We start from the raw sequence: 22,258 nt of genomic DNA, 5'->3' as shown, positions 1-22,258 counted from the left end.
CACATGAAATAAAACAATAGAAATGTGACAGAACACACAGCTTTGAAGCAGATGTTCCCTCACACGACGCAGCTCTCTAATCACTCTGCAAATGCTGCCACCTATTCAAAGAAAAAGAGCAGAGCCAGTTTTATTGATCCAAGATCACCTTCAGTGTCAGCATATCTAGACGACAGAGTCTGCACCATCTGCAATGACGTTAGTTTGATAAAAGTAGATTTACATGACTCTCATCCAGACATAAGTTCATAGCCGCCTGCTTCTCTTAACGTCCCACTTCTCTCTTCAGTCGTGCTGTAAAGGCCAAATTTAGAGATGCTCAGCTTCCTCGTCCCTGAATGTTTGAAGTATGTGACACCGTGACGGCGTCTTCATCTTCAGGTGGAAAAACTTCAGCTTCACCTGCACCATGAAAGTCTGAGTATGCAGGTACATAGCTGAAGTCAGGATTCTGAAGTCAGGATTCTGATGAATTCAGATTCAGCTCATGCCCAGTTGGTGATGTTATGATTTGGTTTTGCCTGCAGCTTCATTACGTGATTCTCTTCAGGGGTTCAGAGTGTACAAACACAGATCAACTCTACAACGTTACAGGAGTGTTAGTCAAAAGTAAAAGTGGGCAGAGCTGCCTAATGGCGCTTTTCCACTAGTACCTACTCAGCTCAGCTCGACTCCACTCGGTTTGGCGCTTTCCCACTAGGGGTCTAACGTGCCGAGAAGGTACTTTTCCTGTATCTATTCTGACGAGGTTCGTTATGTGACGTCATGACACTACAGGCCACCGATTGGTCGGGGGGTTGGAGTCAGACGTCTGAGTCAGGATGTGACATCATTGAAAGAGCGACTCTGACGGCTTCTTGTTCATTTTTTTCGACAGTCAACGGCAGCGCAGAAGTCTGTTTGGTGATCCAACTCTGAGGTGCAGATGTTCATAAACCTGGTGCTGAGGAGAGAATTAAAAAGGGATGTAGACGGAGATGTTGGGGTCGCCCATATGCCCATGTGAACTCTGAACTTATAAATGTATATGAACAATTTGTGAATGTGTATATTCAACTTTGAAACTGCTCAGCTGAAAATCGGCTGTAATGTGCCTCCAAAATGGCCGCCTTGCCATTAACTACAACCCCCAGCATGCCTTGCGTGGGGGGGGTGGCGCCTACAAGCGGCGTGCATCCAATCGCAACGAGGCACCGATGACGTCACCGCAGCGCGCGTAGGATCAAAACGCTGCGCTGCTCGTTCATCTCCCTCTTTTTCCTTCATCAACCGGTGGGCCAGCACGTACTTTTGGCTCCGGGCCAAGGTCCCATCTTCCTTTCTCCCCCCGGCTGGGGGGAGGTGTAAGGCCCCCCCATCGGATCGGGCCGCTCCGTTGGACCTGCAGCCCGTTGAAGCCGCGGTCCGAGGAGCCGCTCCCATTAACTCGGTCTCAACTTTTCATCCGGAGCTCCGACTCCTGCTTCACGTGTCCCCGGTCCCTGGGAGCTGGAAAGGGGGGGGAAGCCGCTTCGAAGCTCGGCCCCGATCCAGGGTGAGACCCGTTCCTCTTTTCCTAATCTCTCTCTCTGCTCTCGAGCTTCACCTGAAAGGACCTGTGGCCAGCCTGCCCCGCGCAGAACCGAGACGCATCCCACCGCCCCGTCCCGGGGCCACGCGCTCAGCCCGACGGGCTGAGGAAGTGGACCAGCCCCGCGCGCACCCGAGACGACGTGATAGCCTCCGGACCGGGGGGGGAGCGCCGGCTGCTTCACGCTGTACCCCCGTCCTCTCGTGATTCCAGAGTCAGGAGGAGGAGCGGGAGAGGCGGGAGGACTCTTGGATCGGACTCCGACCAAAGACCCGGCAGGAACCCCTGATGGGCACCCGGAGACCCGAGGAGGCGTGAGGTTTTGAGACCTGGGTGTATGAGTTTAACTGGGAGTGTTACAGAGCTAAATCTGTGTTCAGAGCTGAGATTACATCAGCATCATTATCATGACTGTTGTCATTAATTTGTAGTCACTACTTTCTGCTAGTCATTCATGCTTTAAAGCGCCGTTTCGCCAGTTGATCACGGTTTAAACACCGGGATCACCATCCGGTCTAGATTTGCACGTGGCTTAAAAAGGGTTCCGCCATCTTTAAATACCCCGGCTTCTTTAAACACCGCAGCCATGTTTTAAACCGTACATGTTCGTTGATATCATGTTTATTATTACATTTGATTCCTTTCTTTTCATTCCATGCATTTAACTGTCATTTCATTTTTTATTGATTGTTGTTTTTCTAGTTAATTAATTGTTTTATAATAAGTAGTGTGCCGTCAGGATTTATTGGGTATCTATTCACATCTTCTTTGATACCCGTATCAAATTCTGATTGATTTTTAATGAGTGGTTGTTGTTATTTCATGCAAGATTTGGTCACAAATTGATTTGTTTAAGCAGAACCAGTGTTCGGATATCACTCCTTCAATTGTTATTCTGTAAGTGATAGTAAGATTTGCTTTTCTGCAGGATAATTCAAATCATATGAGACTGATTTTCTGCTGTTTAGTTATCATTTTCCCCCGGAGTAAGGCCCCGGGGGTGGTGCCCCTACGAGAATTATTATCATTTTGATAATACAATTTGATAAATAGTCAACTTTATTAATTATTAATAATTATTAATAATATTCATTAATAGCCTTCGATAACTGATCAGCTTAGCTACCTGAGTTGCACAACAGAGATAAGGAACGACCAGATCTAACATGAGCTCTGTCTCTTCATAGCTGCTCCCGGCTGCCAATGGACTTTTCAGCAGTGCCGAGACAAACTAAAAACAATTAAAAAGCGTTGCTTCTTGAAGCTTTTCTCACTCTCATTTTTTAACTTGATATGGAACACAAGTCACAGACCCAGCAGCACATCTATCATCTCCTCCAGGTTCTACATCTTTAGTGTTGTTGTCTTCTTCGTTTAGATCACACAATCAAATACGTCACAGCAGCTTCACTCCAACCTCGTACTTCTGCTCCAGGTGCTGAATGGTTCTGGAAAAGAAACTTGGCCGGGTTGAGTCGAGCCGAGCTGAGATGAGTAGAGCCGAGTAGGTACTTGTGGAAAAGTGCCATAATATAAATCTACATCAGCTTCTTTAACGTTAGATATCTAATGTTGGGCCTTGTTTTGTCTCTTACATAAAACCTTTGGGAACAATCCCAGAACCGTGTGAGCGTCACTTCTACCACAACTTTTGGGTGTTTTAGCAGCCAGACAGAGATCCCCTGAGCCTGACCCAGCTGGGATGTATCCAGACTCCCTGTTGGAATAATCTTAACTCAGAAGGTGCCAGATCAAGTTTTCTATCCACTAGGGGCATTAATACTGTGCTGACTTATGAGTCCACGCTCAAGAAGGAGCTGCAGAAAGTCTGGGTTCCATCACCAGCGAGGATTTCGGCCCCCTGGACACGCACCTGCTGGAGGGAAGACCTAGGACTCGCTGGGGGGGACGATCTCTCTCAGTTGGCCTGGGAACGCCTCGGGATGCCCCCAGATGGCTAGGGAGAAGGAAGTTACTGCCTCCATGACCCGACCCGGAGAAGTGGCCGACGATGGATGGATGGTCAGAAACTGATCAGAGCTGGGGCCTCATGTACAAAACGTGCGGCGCACAAAAAACGTGCGTACGCCACTTTCTACGCTCACGGTCGGAAGAATGATTTGAATGTAGAAAGTTGCGGTCTTTCACGTAGACACCAAGGCTGGCGTATGCAATTTTCTGAGGTTTTGTCCGTTGGCGACTCTCACTGGTGATATAATAATAATAATAATAATAATAACCTTTATTTAACCAGGTAAGACTCATTGAGATTAAAAATCTCTTTTCCAAGAGGGACCTGGCCAAGAGGGCAGCATAAGTTACAACAGAAAACACAACAACAAAAAACAACAAACAGCAATCGCACACTGTAGTCAGGAACACAAATTACATACAACATAAACGGGTCCATATAATTTGAAAACTTTTTGGCACCATTTGAATTAAAAACAAGCACATTGCCCGAGAGAACTAGTTTCTCGATCCTTTAAAATTGATCGAAATTCCCCCAGAGTGATCAGTTGAGGTAATCTCAGATCGTTCTGTATGTCATTCCATGACCGGGGAGCAGCGTAACTGAAGGCTTTTTTCCCAAGTTCAGTGTTGGCTCTAGGAACCAACATGCGCAGAACGTCCTGTGAGCGTAAACTGTAAGGATTAGAGACTCTACACATGTAAGAACATAAATAAGAGGGAACCAGCCCAAGAAGAGATTTATAAATGAACGCTAACCATCGAGAAAGTCTGCGGGCAGATAGAGACGGACAATTTGCAGTTGCATACAAAGTGCAGTGGTGAACAAGATTTCCACATCCTGTAATAAAACGTAGGGCACAGTGATATAGAGTGTCCAGCTTTCTCAAATAAGTGACAGGTGCGTTCATAAACAGCAAGTCTCCATAATCCAGTAAAGGAACAAACGTGGTTGAAATTAAATATTTCCTAACGTGTAGGGAAAAACAAGATTTGTTTCTAAAGAAGAAACCCAATTTCATCTTAAGCTTACAGACCAGCTTTTCTATGTGTGGTTTAAAAGACAAGTTCTCGTCAATGATAATTCCCAAATACTTATATGTTTTGACTGTTTCAAGTTCAACTCCATGAGCAGTTAATATTTTTGGAACACTTAATGGTAGCCGTTTGCCATTTGAAAATAACATCAGCTTCGATTTACTTGCATTCAGGACTAGTTTAAGCTGGGTCAGATGGGACTGAACAACATCAAAAGCAGACTGCAAAAGTTCAAGAGTTTGCACTACAGAAGGGGATGAACAGTATAATACCGTATCATCTGCATAAAAATGGAAAGCAGCATCTGATACATTGTCACATATATTGTTTACATAAATGGTAAACAGCAGCGGTCCTAATATGGAACCCTGAGGCACCCCCTTTAATACAGGGAGGAACGAAGAAGAGGAGCCAGCAAACTGGACGCATTGGGATCTGTCAGACAGATAGTTAGAGAACCAATGAATGACATGCCGAGATAAACCAATCCTGTGTAGTCTATCTGCCAAAATGATATGGTCGACTGTATCAAACGCCTTTGACAGGTCAATAAATAGAGCTGCACAGTATTTCTTGCAATCCAGTGCCTCAACAATATCGTTCACAACTTTAATAGCAGCAGTTATTGTGCTATGTTGTTTTCTAAAACCAGATTGATGTTGAGAAAGAAGACTGTTTGTGTCTAAAAATTCTTTAAGTTGTTCGCTTACAAACTTTTCAAGAACTTTAGCTATAACACATAATTTAGAAATGGGCCTATAATTATCAACAGCTGTAGGGTCACCTCCTTTCAACATAGGTAGAACATAGGCAGATTTCCATATGTTAGGAATCTCATTGCTGGACAAGGAAAGATTAAAAATATAGGTGAGAGGTTCTGCAATAAAATCAACGGCTGACCTCAAAAAGAAGGGGTCAAGTTTGTCAGGACCTGCAGATTTACCAGGATCCACTTGTTTTAAGGCCCTGTGAACCTCCACTACATCAAGTGGAGTAAAACTGAATGTTTGAGCCACAGAGTTGTTAAGGGGTGGTGAGGTGCAAGCCTTCTGCACTTTCAGCTGGTTTGGATGTGGAGCTAAGGAGTCAAATAACGAGCCTGAAGAAATAAAATGTTCATTAAAACAATTAAGAATGGCTGATTTATCAGTTAGACTACACGAGTCTTTTACAATGCATGTTGGTAGCTCATTTGGAGCTTCACTCCCATAAGACGTTTTCATTACTTTCCAGAACTTTTTAGGATCATTTAAGTTACTAGTGGTTTTAGCAAGATAAAACTCAGACTTGGCCTTCTTGACCAAAGAAGTAAAACGATTTCTAAGTTGTCTAAAAAGCAGCCAGTCAGCCTGGGATTTGGTATTTCTGGCCTTAGCCCAAGCAGCATCCCTCTCTTTTAGGAGACTGGACAGCTCAGGAGAAAACCAGGGATTGTTTCTACCTTTCACTCTGAATTTACGGAAAGGGGCATGTTTATTTATAATATTAATAAAAGCATCATGAAAATATTTCCAAGCCAGCTCGACGTCATTTAAATGAGTGATCCTGGACCACTCAAAGAGCCATAAATCATGATGAAAAGCTTGCTCACAGAAATGCTTAAAATCACGTTTAAGGACAATGTGTGGTCTTGCTTTTGGTAGCTTAGCTTGCCTGACAGTGGCTATAACACAATGGTCACTCAAATAATTTGCAAAAATACCAATATCAGAGTATTTATGAGGAGCGTTTGTTAAAAGCAGATCAAGAAGAGAAGATTTCTCTGGACACTTAAGATTCGGACGGGTTGGGCTACTAATAAGCTGTGTGAGATTAAAAGAATCACAGGTTGATTTAAAATTGTCAGAGGCAGAGGACAACCAGTCCCAGTTAAAATCTCCAATAAGAATAATTTCATTGAACTTTAAGGTTGAAAGTTGGTTGTTCAGTGACAATAAAGCCTCACTGCTCGCTGAGGGGGGTCTGTAACAACCTACAACTGTGATAAAGTGGTCCTTAAGAAGCTCCAATTTTAGGGCAAGGAATTCAAATTGTTTGCTGCGAGATACAGAGGATAGGATAGCAGCATTAAATTTAGTTTTTGCATATATTGCTATTCCACCACCTTTTCTAGGACGATCACAACGAAAAACATTGTAGCCCTTAATTGCAATATCTTTATCTGTGATGGATTTTTTAAGCCACGTTTCAGACAGGACAAGAATGTCAGTATCAGTAGATTTACACCAGATTTTCACTAGATCTAGTTTAGGAAGTAGACTTCTAACATTTAGGTGAATAATGCCAAGCCCAGATCTGGCTTTGAAATCACAAGGGGTACTCAGACACCTAAAATCTGGACCAGGGTTAGGTTGAACATTTCCTGAAAGCAAAAGCAAAAGTACAACAAAACATTTCTTTTTCACCAACTTGGACGAAGGTGCTGGATGAATACACCTAACTCTTGGACTACTTGAGGGATAAGAGCAGAAAGACAACAGCCAACCATATGGACTAAAAAGATAAATAAAAGAAGGTAAAGTCAGATCTTCAGTTGGTAAAAACCAGTTGGGACAATATCTAAAGGAGTCAGGTTCATAGTTTGTGCCTTTTCGAGGGACTGAAACATATTGATGCATGTTGTAGTCCCCATAGCTCTGCAGTGGGTGCAGCATTGCCACAAAAAGTAGGAGAGGCACTGAGAAAAACATGTTGATTTGCATGCAGTACTGAGCAGGAAAATCAAAGTTTTTATCCTATCCTGAATCAGCCGATGACATTGCGTGGTGTCAGGATTAAAACAGCGCTATAGATAAAATAAATTAAGATCAGGACTAGCCGCTCTAGAAACAATTGGAAAACAAATTTGAGCACCAGAATCAGAAGGAAAAAAAAAAAGCACTTCCCTTTATTGTGTGAGATTAAGGCCCATCAAAATCACACAGCGTTCCAGGATGGAGTGAACCTCGGGCTGCAGGGCAGGTGGTTTGGAGAAGGCCTCAGGCTGCAGGGCAGGTGGTTTGGAGAAGGCCTCAGGCTGCACGGCAGGTGGTTTGGAGAAGGCCTCAGGCTGCAGGACAGGTGGTTTGGAGAAGGCCTCAGGCTGCAGGACAGGTGGTTTGGAGAAGGCCTCAGGCTGCAGGACAGGTGGTTTGGAGAAGGCCTCAGGCTGCAGGGCAGGTGGTTTGGAGAAGGCCTCAGGCTGCACGGCAGGTAGTTTGGAGAAGGCCTCAGGCTGCAGGGCAGGTAGTTTGGAAAAAGGCCTCAGGCTGCAGGACAGGTGGTTTGGAGAAGGCCTCAGGCTGCAGGACAGGTGGTTTGGAGAAGGCCTCAGGCTGCAGACCTTAGACTGCAGAGCAGGATGGATGGGTGGATATTGCTGCTGTAGCTGCTGGGTGCTCTCAAGCCCCAATGCTATAGGTTCTCATGCAGCAAAGCTGTGATTCTAAAAAACAATTTAAATATAACCAACCCACTGACTGTCAAGAGTTGGTAACATCAGCAGTCCAAAAGCATCAAGTGAAAGTGTTAAAAACGACTAGAATCCTATAAAAAACACTATGAACAGACAAACAATTGACAGAGACTTTACAGAGACACAAGACATGCTGCCATCTTGGATTTTGCCGTTTTTTTTTTTTGTGATGCAGTGAAGTGCAGAATATGAGGAAACAGGACTTCAACAATAAGTTCACGACAGTCCCCACATTTCCAGATAAATTACACAAGAGTAGAGCTGCAACAATCTCACAATCAACCACATGATCTGAACATACAACTAAAGGCAGGAGCTCAACGATGCTTTAAGCTCAGCTTAAATTGGAAGAAATGCCCCCAAAATAAATTATTTTTTCCAGGCCTCAACTTTTGACAGGACTGTCTCCAACTCACAGCCGATGTTTTTTTAATTTGTTTTACTTTTTTTGCAAGTTCCTTGTTAGGATGAGCATTTTTTAATGGATAATTACCTTCATTATCATATTCAAATATATGTATTTGAGGGAGGAGACAGGGAGTGTTGTGCTCCCGCATGTGCGCTCAAATCGCAGATGGAAGAAACCTGCGTGGATTTTGAACCTTGCGCACAGTTTTGTTCATCTGAATTTCTTTTTGCGTACGCAAAAATTCCACGCACGGATTCACGTTGAAATCCACGCACTCTTTGTACATGAGGCCCCTGGTCTGGCTGTTGGCTCGCTTTGTCATGGATGCTCCTTTTTGTCCTCTGAGAAAAACAACAATAAAGTCGTTCAAAATAGTTTGATTCAGTCATCATTTTGTTTTAAATCACATCTGGAAACCCACTCATCCTCGTCGACCCGTTACACATTTGAGTCAACTGGGATGAAGTACATCATCTTGAATTACCCGTCGTCCCCGGCCTCCACGTATCTCCCGTGTCTGGAGGGGTGACAGGATGAGGCAGGACCCGTGGTGACAGCTGTGTACAGCTGCATCATCTCACCAGTGTTTTGTTACAGCTGAGGATTGTTTTCACTCTTTCACGCCTGTGGCCCGTTTGTTTTGTTCCGATTCAGGGGCTAAATCGATACAGCTGTTTCGTTTTTTCGTATGTGGCGTTTGTGTTCACAAGGCAACTGTCTGTAGCGGTTCAAAGGAGTTTTCTCCAACTATGGAGCATCGAACCACAGTTATGAGTGAGTTGTGTCGGTTGCTGTGTGGATTATGTTCTAACTGCAAACGAACCGCTCCAGGTCTGGAATGGAAGCGAGCTGAGGCCACCTCTCCTATAGGCGATTGCTGTGTTCAGATATACCAGGGGTCGGCAACCCAAAATGTTGAAAGAGCCATATTGGACCAAAAACACAAAAAACAAATATGTCTGGAGCCGCAAAAAATGAAAAGTCTTGTATAAGCCTTAGAATGAAGGCAAATGGCGAAATGTCGAGGAAAAAAGTCGAAATGTTGAGAAAAAAGTCGAAATGTCAAGGAAATAGTCACATTTTTAAAGAAAAAAGTTGGAATGTCGAGATTAAAAAGGAAAAGAAAAAGGAAGAAAAAAAGGAAAAAAAGAAGAAAAAAAGAAGAAAAAAAAAAGAAAAAAGAAAAAAGGTCAAACATTTTTGAAAAAGCTCCAGGGAGCCACTAGGGCGGCGCTAAAGAGCCGCATGCGGCTCTAGAGCTGCGGGTTGCCAACCCCTGACATATACCAAACGAACCTTTAGGGGGAAACGCTCCCTGTTTCGGAACAACTGCTCCAAACGGGACAGGTGTGAGAGCACCCTTATTTAGGATTCACTTCATCCATTATGGTCCCACTCGTGTGAAGAATAGCCTACGCTTGAGTCCCTTTCCTCACAGCTCCTCCAAGAGCAGCTCAGGAAGTGGGACGCTGTTCTGAGCACTTTATTCTGAAGAATATAGGTTACAGGCGGGAGACGAGTGGAGAGGAAAGATGATGAGGCGCAAATTGGACAAATGAGATGATCGTAAGGAGACAAAGTGCTCTCAGGACTTCTGCCGCTCTTAATTAAGGCGACAAGACACACTCAAATCTCCAGAAAGGCTTTGAAACTGTCTCCTCAAAAGTGTTTTCATGGGCCTCAAAGTGTGATTTAAAAAAAGAAGAAAGATAATAAAAGTCATTGAGTTATCGCAATTGGGAATTCAGCTCTAAAAGACGTTTTAAAAAAAACAGAATATACTTGTTTTATCTCAACCAAGTAAAAGCTGACTGAAAACATTTAATGTTGGGAATTGAATTGTTGCTGTTGGGAGCAAAGAAAACCACTGGGTGTCCCTCCGGAGCAGCAGACTAAGACCACGTTTCCACATAGGTATTTACAAAAACTGATATTTCCCCCTCTATGTTTTGAAAAATACCATCATTTACACAACCCCGCATAAATACGCTGTTATGGTGCTATGAGCAGCCAAACCTACAGGGGGCAGTGTAACGAGAAGATAAAGTCATGCTAGCCAATCAGAATCCTGGAAAAAAACATCAACTAATGACACGAGTAACTTCCAGTTACGTCCAAGATGGAACGAGAGTCTTTTGTTTGGAGTGACAGAGAAGTGGAGTTACTTTTAAGTGTGACTTTAGAATAGAAAACAGGTAAAATACAAGAAAATATTGACGGTGGCCAAAGTAATTGTAAACACAGGTCACACACATGACGCTGGTGACGTTTCTGTCGCATAATGTGACGTTCTGAAGTCTAAATGTCCGTTTCTCTCCGTTTACAAGCAAACGTGAAAACTGAGTTTTTGAAAATCTCCACTTTGGCCGGAGTTTTCAGAAATTATCGTTTTTGGTGATTTTGAGCTTCGTTTTCGTGTAAACAAACGACCAAAACACATGAAAACACCACCGTTTTTGCTACGTGTAAACGGGGCCTAAGGAAGGAGGTTCCCATCAGGCCCAGAGCCTCATCCACCAACGGGGTCGCCCTGCAGGACCAGCACCAGCACCAGCACCAAGTACACCCGGGTATCTGGCAGCCATTGAGCCTCATGTTGGATGGATAACACACAAGCACCTGTAAGGGCTCGCTGAGTCGTTTACCAGACCAGACAGATCGTTGGAGCTCCATAGCGCAATGATTTTCTGTGTTCTGTGTTCACTCTGCAGACAGAAACGCTGACCCGCCGCTGCAGCCGCGTGGGCGGTACACCGCTCAAAACCAAGCCACAGTAACGCTCATTTATTCAGGGTTTTTTGATCTCCAAAGTTTTCTTTCCATAGCAGACATTTTAAAGTTCAGCTCCAGTTTAAGATACAACTACTGGAGGCTTTAAATGAACTTAGAACTTATTTAGACTCAGACGCTGTAAAGGAGATGAAACACTGCACCACCCTTTTGTTCTGTGTTTCTTTATTTAGTGTAAAGAAAACAAACTTAAAAACACAACTTTAATTGGTTGTCTGATTCTTGTGAGGATCCAACTAAAAAACTGTCAGGTTTGCACCAACCCCCCCCCCCCTTTATTCATTTATTTCTTTGCCGTTGCAATAAAACAGCCTGGTCCATGGATCTTCTGAGTAAATCTCCTCGAACAGCGGCGCCGCGGCTGATGTCATCAATCTTCCTGCTGTGGATGTGAGCATGAAGGAGTCTGTAATCACCTCTTTGATTTCATGTCTTTGATACGTATGACGAGAGGATTTCAGCCCTGAGCAGCTTCCTACTGCACCTTCAGGCCGACCGACAGGTCATACAAGGAGAAAAATATCTGAAAACCCCCTTTTATCGTGCGTCGGAGGTAGAAAGTGAGCGGGCAGCAGAGCTGACGTCTCCTCGGGTCACCCACCACAGCACCATGTCTGCAACCGTGCACTAACCCTGAACTAAGTCTTCAAAGCCTTCTCTAACATTCTCTATGTCTGGTTCTTGCAGCAAGTTTAAATTCAGGACAAAACATTCTGAATAGTGGCAGTATTGATCACACGTACACGTATACAGTACTGGAGTTGAGGGAGGATGAGAGGGGATGGCATCCCCCCCTGAAATAAAAACGGTCAAAATCATCTGTAGCAACTCATAATGTAATAACGGCTCATAATGTAATAACTTAAATGTAATAAAAGTTCATAATGTAATAATCGGCTCATAATGTAATAAAATCATGAGCGCATAACGTAAAAATGGCTTTGTGCATAATGTAATAACGTAATAACTTATTACATTATGAGCCTTACTGGCGCCGCTCATAATGTAATAACAGCTCATAATGTAATAATGGCTCATGTTGTGAGAAAACAGCTGCATTATCATAATTTTTTACCTCTTAAAGGTGCAAATAAAGCAAACAGCATGGGTTTCAGCGCATTAGTAAACTAAATTAGTGAACCAAGTATTATTTAATAGTAATTTCATTCTCACATTTTATTATGTAAGATGTATAAAGTTGAGCCACTAGGTGGGACCCATGTTAGTTATTTTGGGCCTTTGCGAATGCCATGCTAACTTCCACTTTCTGATTGTTGCAGGTAAGCAGTGCTATTTGTGAATTCCAAAGTTCAATTAAAATCTTTGTTAAACCAACCCATCCACCTTATGTTTTAGCTGCAGCTGAATTTTCATGTACAAGCATTGTGGAGAAAAAAAGAAAAGTAGCTAATCTACCACAGTCCTCAATAAACCACACAAAAAATGAATGTTGATTTAATTCTTTATAGTGTTTTCCACTGAGCAAACACCTTATCATCAAGCAAGTTTCCTCTGCTCTACGTTTTTAATTGGTTATCTGTGGCTCTATCAACCAGCAACAGGTAGAGGTTCATCAAGGACCTGTATCATACTGTATAGGTGCATAACACGCTAAAATATAAGCAGATATCCTATTTGTTGAAAATAAATCAATATTTACATTAATCTAGTGATCCTGAAAATTTAGAAAAAGGAATCAATGAATTTTGTTTCATTCACAGAAAAGGAACAATGAGACTGAACATAACAATTTTGGTCCTGTTCATACTGGCCCTTTAGGTTAGTAACATTCAAGGCCATGGAAATCGAGTGATGGATGATGAGATATATGATGTCATTGTTAAAGCACTGAGAGGAGAATTTCACATTCCTGTAAAAGAAAGAACAAGGGTCGAATAGGGTCCAATAGGGTCCAATAGGTGCCGTTCGGTACTGGAGGGGCTGTGTCAGAGTTGGGAGCATCATGAGAGCTAGAGCACAGGGGGGAGGGAATGTGTGTGGGGAGAAGATGCCTTTAAAAAAAAAAAAACAGAATATATTTAATTATATATATAATATTGTAGACCCTAGCTTTAGATTGGCAGTAAGACCAACAATAAATTAAAGCTGCAAGCAGCGATGAACGGGCCCTCGCACGTGCAATTTGCACCAAATAAGGTCAAGGACTCAAAACTAAGTCTGATGACACCACCCACGACTCTCTATGTCAAACCATTCAAAGGTTATAGCAGAAAATAGGGACAACCAATCAGAAGAAGGGGCGGGGTTAATTCAGGCCAATGAAGGTCAAGGACTCAATACCGAGTCCGATGACACCATCCACATGTCTTTATCAAAACCCGTTCAAACGTTATGGCACGCCCATTAATGCAAACCATGAAATATAAATGTATCACCAGGCCTGGCTTGCCTGCAAAATTTGGTGACTTTTGGGGAACTATCAAATATGGACCAATCAGATGAAGGGGGGGGGTGCGCTTTTTGGCGTCTAGCGTCGCCACGGTAACACTTTTGAAAGAGAAAAGTGATGCGCATCGTCGCAGGATGGAGACACACATTTTGATGTATAACACACCTGGGTGCACGTTACGGTTCGGGCCGTATTAACGGCCGAAGGAATGGCATAAATTGCGCCAAAATTACGCGATTATTTCAAAATGGCCGACTTCCTGTTCGGTTTCGGCCATGGCGCCAAGAGACTTTTCTTTAAGTTGCGACATGATACAGGTGTGTACCGATTTTCGTGCATGTACGTCAAACCGTATTGTGGGGCTTGAGGCACAAAGTTTTCTAGGGGGCGCTGTTGAGCCGTTAGGCCACGCCCATTAATGCAAACCATTAAATATCACATTTTTCGCCAGGCCTGACTTGCATGCAAAATTTGGTGCCTTTTGGGGAACTATCAAATATGGACCAATCAGATGAAGTGGGGGCGCGCTTTTTGGCGTCTAGCCTCGCCACGGTAACACTTTTGAAAGAAAAAAAGTAATGCGCGTAGTTGCAGGATGGAGACGCATATTTTGATGTATAACACACCTGGGTGCACGTTACGGTTCGGGCCGTATTAATTCTCGAAGGAATGGCATATATTGCTCCAAAATTACGTGATTAATTCAGAATGTTCAAAATGGCCGACTTCCTGTTCGGTTTCGGCCATGGCGCCAAGAGACTTTTCTTTAAAGGAGACCTATTATGGCATTTAATGTATATTTTAAACAGGCCTTGAATGTCTTAAAAACAATCTAAAGCTTGTTTTTTCTACATAAATCATAAATCCAGCCTGTGGGCCCTGTCACTAGTTTTACCGCTTCTAACCTCTTTTTCTGCGCCTCATTTTTAGGGAAGGGGGGATATGATAATGAGGCTCTGTGCTGATTGGCTCCCTGAATGACGTGTAGCAGGGGAGGAGCATAAACCTGCTCCGCCAGAGCAGCCCGAGCCTGTAAATTATCACAACACTGAATTTTCACAAATGGAAACTTTATTGTTAAAAAAATAAAATATGAGTTGTATATAAATAACATTTATGCACTATTTAAGCCGGATCTACCCGGCGGATGCTGAACGCTGGCCCCGGAGCCACGCCGGGCGCCCGGGAGCAGCGCTGCTGGCGCAGCGCGCATCACCGCGGCTTTAACGGGGGAATCTGACCGGTTCCGACCGGCCGGGACCGCAGGAAGCCGCCTGGACTGGTAGCAGGGACTCCCGGGGACCGACCAGCGGAATTTCAGCCGGATCTGCCCGGCGGATGCTGCGCGACGGGCGCTGCAACTCCACGGCGGGCGCACAGATCGGCTCCGGAGCGCATCCGCGGCGCATCGCCCGTTACTGGTGATCAAACCGACACATTTGCCTGAAAATCTCGGAGGGTGAAGCTGGTCCGACCTGGGACAGACCCCCAAGGACCCAGCTCCCAAACCATCCGGGAACCTGGATGATTTAACCCGGATCCGCTCCGTCGCGGCGCCGCGTCCGACTGGCTGAAGGAAGCACCGCTCCAGAGCTGGTTGTGGGCGTGGTTTCAGCAGCGGAGGCTGAACCTTTGGAAATCTGCTCCCGTCGTTACGTAACGACGGGAGCAGATTTTAATCGGCTCAAAAAAAACCACGTGACACTGGGGGACTCTGTCCGGCGGGGGTCAGAGACCTTTCAGAAATTCATGGTATTTTGTCTCCCCTGTGCTGGCAGGGTGAGGGGAGACCACTTTATACATGTTAAAACAAGAAAAAACTTGTTTTTCATAATAGGTCCCCTTTAAGTTGCGACATGATACAGGTGTGTACCGATTTTTGTTCATGTACGTCAAACCGTCAGGCCAGGCCTGGCTTGCGTGCAAAATTTGGTGACTTTTGGGCCACGTTGAGGGGGCAAAAAGGCCCTCCTTTCGTCAGAAGAAAGAAAGAAAGAAAGAAAGAAAGAAAGAAAGAAAGAAAGAAAGAAAGAAAGAAAGAAAGAAAGAAAGAAAGAAAGAAAGAAAGAAAGAAAGAAAGAAAGAAAGAAAGAAAGAAAGAAAGAAAGAAAGAGAAAAATTCCTACTGATACAATAGGGCCTTCGCACTGTAAGTGCTCAGGCCCTAAAAACAGCAACATTTTGCCTGGAAGGACCTCATCAGGTTGTATGGAAGGAAATAGTGTTCACTTACTTATTTGAAAAAAACTATCTTAAATGTGTTTTTATTAGGGCCCGAGCACTTACAGTGTGAAGGCCCTATTGTATCTGTAGGAATTATTCTTTCTTTATTCTTTCTTCTGACGAAAGGAGGGCCTTTTTGCCCCCCTAAACGTGCCCCAAAAGTCACCAAATTTTGCACGCAAGCCAGGCCTGGTGAAAAATTTGATATTTAATCATTTGTATTAATGGGCGTGGCCTAATGGCTCAACAGCGCCCCCTAGAAAACTTTGTGCCTCAAGCCCCACAATACGAAAATTGGTACACACCTGTATCATGTCGCAACTTAAAGAAAAGTATCTTGGCGCCATGGCCGAAACCGAACAGGAAGTCGGCCATTTTGAATTAATCGTGTCATTTTGGCGCAATTTATGCCATTTCTTTAGCAGTTAATACGGCCCGAACCGTAACGTGCACCCAGGTGTGTTATACATCAAAATGTGCGTCTCCATCCTGCCACTACACGCATTACTTTTCTCAGTCTGGACATGTTAATCTTGTGGCACATAGTTGGTTTGATGGGTTGCTGTAAAGCTCAGAAGGTAGAGAATGTGTTTGAGATGTTGCAGGACTGAGTTCAATTCTATAATAAACTATCAGAAAGTTACGCCAAGGAATGCTCTGTCAAATATTAAATGTGAGAACTAGTCAGGTTTTTTTTATTTAAATAGGAGTACCTGCTTGTGTTGAGGTTCAGTGCCCTCTTCAACATGTTCTTTAACATAACATAACATCTTTAACACAAAGGACAAAAGATAAAAAGTTTTCAGTGCAGTTAAACTTGTGTCCTCATCTTGGAACAAAGAAGCTTTTAGACAGAGGTGTCAAAAGTATTCACATTCATTACTTAGGTAGAAGTATAGATACTAGAGTTTAAAAATACTCCTGTAGAAGTTGAAGTATCAACTCAAGTTTTTTACTCAAGTAAAAGTATAAAAGTATCGGTTTCAAAACTACTTAAAGTATAAAAGTAAAAGTAATGTAAGGGGGAAAAAGGCCATTAAGGACAAAAAGGCATTGAAAATAAATGCATCTTAGTATAATGCAAATATATTAAAGAACCATATATGTGTACTATTGAGCATTAACATGTGTTTCAGAGAGCAGAAGATATGATGACTAGTTGCCTATAAGTATTATAATGGTGCAAAAAGTCAAACTTCAGAGGCATGTTATCATTTATCCTAACCTTTATTGGAATGTACATCCAAATTTAGTTGCAGGAATCTGAGGGAACGGATGTAAGAACAAAACTGGACAAGAACATCTTAAACAACCACAACCAAATTCACTCTATCCGGATGGAGCAATTTAACTGGATAGTTTTCTTTTTAAAGGCCGAAATTAAATAGAGTAACGAGGCTGTTTTTAAAATGTAAGGAGTAAGTAAGTAAGTACAGATAATTGCGTGGAAATGTAAGGAGTAAAAGTAAAAAGTCGTCTGAAAAATAATTACTCCAGTGAAGTATAGATAACCAAAATTTCTACTTAAGTAAGGTAACAAATTATTTGTACTTTGTTACTTGACACCTCTGCTTTTAGATGCAAAAGTTATTGGACCAAACCTTATACCTGAACCACTTTTAAAATGACGTCCTCTACTGACAATTGAAAGCTGGCCAGGAAGCCTGGGAAAGAGGCAAGATTGTGGGGCCTCATGGTAAAGAGCTGCACATTGTTAAAGAGACTGTGAGTTCAATTCCCACCAGAGGTCTTCAGCCCGTTGACTTTAAGTAGCACAAATCCACTTTTAGAGTTCAACACACAAACTGAAAGTTAAATGCGCTATATGAGAGATGTCTTCTGTCTGAGTGTAGTTGGTGGTGTGGAGTGTATGCTCACGCCTTTAAGGTGCCAATGAAAAGGTGGTGCATGCTGGTTCAAACCATTCTCAGTATCTGTAGGCATCAGACCTTATAATTGGACCACTTTTTAAATGATGTCCTTCAACTGAGGACTGAAAACTGGCCAGGAAGCCTGCAAAGGAGGCAAGTATGTTGTGCACCATGGAAGAGTGCCGCACGTTGTTAAACAGACTGTGAGTTCAATTCCCGCCGGACTTTTTCCATCCAGTTGTCTTTAAGTAGAACTAAATCCACGTATAGAGTTCAACACTCAAAATGAAAAGATAAATGCACTAAAAGAGATGTCTTCCCCCCAAGGATACTGGTGGTGTGGAGGGTTTGCTCAGGGCTCTAAGGTGCCAATGAAAGGTTGGTGCATGCTGGTTCAAACCTGCAGAATCTGGCGAGGTAGAGGCATCAGACCTTATACCTGGACCACTTTTAAAATGATGTCCTTCTATTGACAATTGAAAACTGGCCAGGAATCCTGGGAAAGAGGCAAGAATGTGGGGCCTCATGATAAAGAGCTGCACATTGTTGAAGAGACTGTGAGTTCAATTCCCGCCAGAGGTCTCAGCCCATTGACTTTAAGTAGCACAAAATCCACTTTTAGAGTTCAACGCTAAAAATGAAAAGATAAATGCACTAAGAGAGATGTCTTCCCCCCAAGGATACTGGTGGTGTGGAGGGTTTGCTCAGGGCTTTAAGGCGCCAATGAAAGGGTGGTGCATGCTGGTTCAAACCCTCCCCATCCTCAGTATCTGAAGGGGTAGAGGGATCAGGGAGGCTAAGAGGGCAGGAGCACTAGGGGGATGAGGTAGGACGAGGAGGGCTTGGGGGGTCAGGTAAGATGAGGAGGGCTAGGAGGGTCAGGTAGGATGAGGAGGGCTAAGGGGTCAGGTAGGATGAGGAGGGCTAGGTGGGGTCAGATAGGATGAGGAGGGCTAGGGCGGGGGGTCAGGTAAGATGAGGAGGGCTAGGGCGGGGGGTCAGGTAGGATGAGGAGGGCTAGGAGGGTCAGGTAAGATGAGGAGGGCTAGGGTGGGGGGTCAGGTAAGATGAGGAGGGCTAGGGGGGGTCAGGTACAATGGGCAGAAGGGCTGGTAGGATGAGAGGACTAGAGGAGAAAGGCAAGGGGGATCAGGGTGTAAGAGGTGGGCTAGGGACATGAGGAAAGAGGGCTAGGGTGGTCAGGTAGGTTGAGGTAGGAGCGCTCAGGTCACCTGATCCTCCTGCCATTTCCTCTTACCTGATCCCCCGAGCACTCCCAACCTGCCTCTCTTCTTGCCTCATGCCCCCTCATCCTTCCTGGGCCCCCCTTGCCCTTCTCCTACCTAACCCCCAAGCCCTTCTCAACCTTCCTGACCCCACCAAGCCCTCATCTTCCTACCTGCTCCTGCCTTCTCATCCTCCCTGATCCCTCTACCCCTCCAGATACTGAGGATGGGGAGGGCTTGAACCAGCATGCACCACCCTTTCATTTGCGCCTTAAAGCCATGAGCAAACCCTCCACACCACCAGTATCCTTGGGGGGAAGACATCTCTCTTAGTGCATTTATCTTTTCATTTTTAGCATTGAACTCTAAAAGTGGACTTGTGCTACTTAAAGTCAACGGGCTGAAGACCTCTGGTGGGAATTGAACTCTCAGTCTCTTTAACAATGTGCAGCTATTTACCATGAGGCCCCACAATCTTGCCTCTTTCCCAGGCTTCCTGGCCAGTATTCAATCGTCAGTAGAAGGACGTCATTTTAAAGGTAGTCCAGGTATAAGGTCTGATGCCTCTACCTCTCCAGATACTGCGGGCTTGAACCAGCATGCACCAACCTTTCATTGGCACCTTATAGCCCTGAGCAAACCCTCCACACCACCAGTTTCCTCGGGGGAAGACATCTCTCATAGTGCATTTATCTTTTCATTTTGAGTGTTGAACTCTAAAAGTGGATTTTGTTCTACTTAAAGACAACTGGATGAAGAACTCTGGCGGGAATTTAACTCAGTTTAACAATGTGCGGCACTCTTCCATGGTGCACAAGTTCACCAACTTGTCATCGAGGTCTACACAACTCCATTAGTGACAGTTTACAGCCAGTGGAGGCTCAAACTGTTGAACTTGTCTTTGCTGCCGGTAAAATTATGACCACAAAATAACGTTTATGCATGTGCAATCAAAATCTATGACTCTGTTTCTGGAATTCAGGCCTTTTGAAAAAAAATGTCCTTCCATACCTGTGACCCAAATGAGCATAAGTATGTATGGATGGATAGACATAAAGTTTGACATAAAGAGTCGTGGGTGGTGTGATCTGACTCGGTATTGAGTCCTTGACATTCATTGGCCTGAATTAGCCCCGCCCCTTCTTCTGCTTTGTCAATATCTGATAGTTCCTACTTTCTGCCATAACTTTTGAATGGTTTGATATAGAGAGTCGTGACTGGTGTCATCCGCTAAATGTCCAGGCCTGAAGAATCTACATGCAAGTCATACAAGCTTCCACTGCAGCACGCCTGGACGTGCACAAGGGTGCGAGGGCCCGTTCATCGCTGCTTGCATTAGTCCATTCTTGTTGTCAGTGTGTGCTATATTGTGACCTTTATACCATGGACTTGACCTAAAGGGGATGATGTGTTAAACAATAAGTCTTCTCTTCCTGTCAATGTGGCCCGCCACGTATTGGGGGCGGAGTTATATGGCATCTAAGTTGACCAATGAGCCGCCACATGTCGCAGAAATTGTGTGATCCTGCTGACAGACAGACAGACACACACAGAGGTGAAAGCATTTCCTTCCACCCCTGCAGGAATGGCTGAGGTAAAAATGTTGATAATGCAACATGTAATGCAATGTAATAAGTTATTACATTATTACATTATGTGCAAAGCCGTTATTACGTTATGCACTCATGATTTTATTACATTATTAGGCAATTATTACATTATGAACTTTTATTACATTTAAGTTATTACATTATGAGCTGTTATTACATTATGAGTTGCTACATCATCCCCCCTGTAAAACTGCCATCCCCCCTTTCAATCCTTTATGTCATTTCATCAATGAATGTGGTTTTACTGCTATTTCAACATTTAGAGTCATCACCAGAAAAATAACACCAGAAAAATTACTTATTTGACAATTTTCACCTGTTTCAAGTACATTTTCACTTGAAATAAGTAGAAAAATCTGCCAGTGGAACAAGATTTATCTTCTCATTACAAGCAAAAAAATCTTGTTCCACTGGCAGATTTTTCTACTTATTTAAAGTGAAAATCTACTTGAAACAGGTGAAAATAGTTTTTTCCAGTGATGAGTCTTGTTTTAAGTGCATTGAGATTTTTTTTTACTAAAATGAGACATTTTAACTAGAACTAAGACAAATATTCTTGTTAAGATTTTGAGTTTTTGCAGTGATCCATGTTACTTATCCTGTGAAGGACAGAATCATATTGATAAGTTCAGAAAACTGTTTTTTATTGTTGTGTTTTGATGTATTTGATGTAAGCCCAGTGGATATTTAAAGCTTACAGAAGGCTGCATTTAACTGCTGCTATGTCATTCCTGCAGTATTTCTGCAGGTGTTTTTGTCAGTGCTATTATTTGTAATATATTATATTATTTGTAATCAGCACTAATTTTCTGTCCCCATATGATAAAATTCACCATCCCCCCTGATTTGTTTTTACAACTCGAGTACTGCACGTGTATGACTCAACATACAGCTGAAGTGTCGGGCTGTGCAGGTTGAGACACGTAAGAGAAAGTACTGAGACAAGGGAAGAAGAAAAAAGGTTCAGATAGTTGTTTTGGGAGACTTGAAGCGCTGACGAGGCACTGCAACTAAGACGGGTAGAACCCCAGGATGGATCAGGTATGATGGTGGCGGGTGATTAATGTCGACTCTGGCATGGACTTAGCTGCCTTATCCTGACAGGTGTAGGAGTTCCTGCAGCTTTTACCAGCTGCTTCCAGTCAGACTTTCAGGTTAAGTTCCTCTTCATTTGTAAAAATGTTTCAGTGGAGATGGATGGACGTGACGCTCCAAACAGACTCAGCTGGTCTTGCTGCCTCTTGGCTGACGGCACGCAGAGGAAGAGGAGGAGAGGGATGTATTCACCAGAGAACAAGAGGGGGAAGAAGCAGGTCAGAAGGAGGACAGAAAGACGGTTGTAATGCCAAAGCAGCGTCTGTTTCACCCACGGGCTCGGCAGTGGATTCCAGCATCGTTTTCAAATAACCAAGCACCGGGGCACACGGAAGCAGAGAAGCAGATTATGTAAATGTATGGAGGCCGGAGTTTCAGCAGTTTCCACACGATTCTTCTTTTTATGTTGCCGAAAAAAACAAATAGAGACGTGAGAGTGAGGGCTGGATGGAGTGCGGGGGCAGAGACAGAAGGTGAGGCAGATGAGAGGAGAGGCCGTATCCCAGGAGAGGAACTAGCCGCTCAGATGTGAGTACCGGCCACCCCAGGAACCAGAACTACACAAAGGGGGGGCTGGTGGAGTCTACACAA

This window comes from Cololabis saira, chromosome 15, assembly GCF_033807715.1.
Source record: "Cololabis saira isolate AMF1-May2022 chromosome 15, fColSai1.1, whole genome shotgun sequence".
NCBI lineage: Eukaryota > Metazoa > Chordata > Actinopteri > Beloniformes > Belonidae > Cololabis > Cololabis saira.
This window is presented reverse-complemented; position numbering follows the sequence as displayed.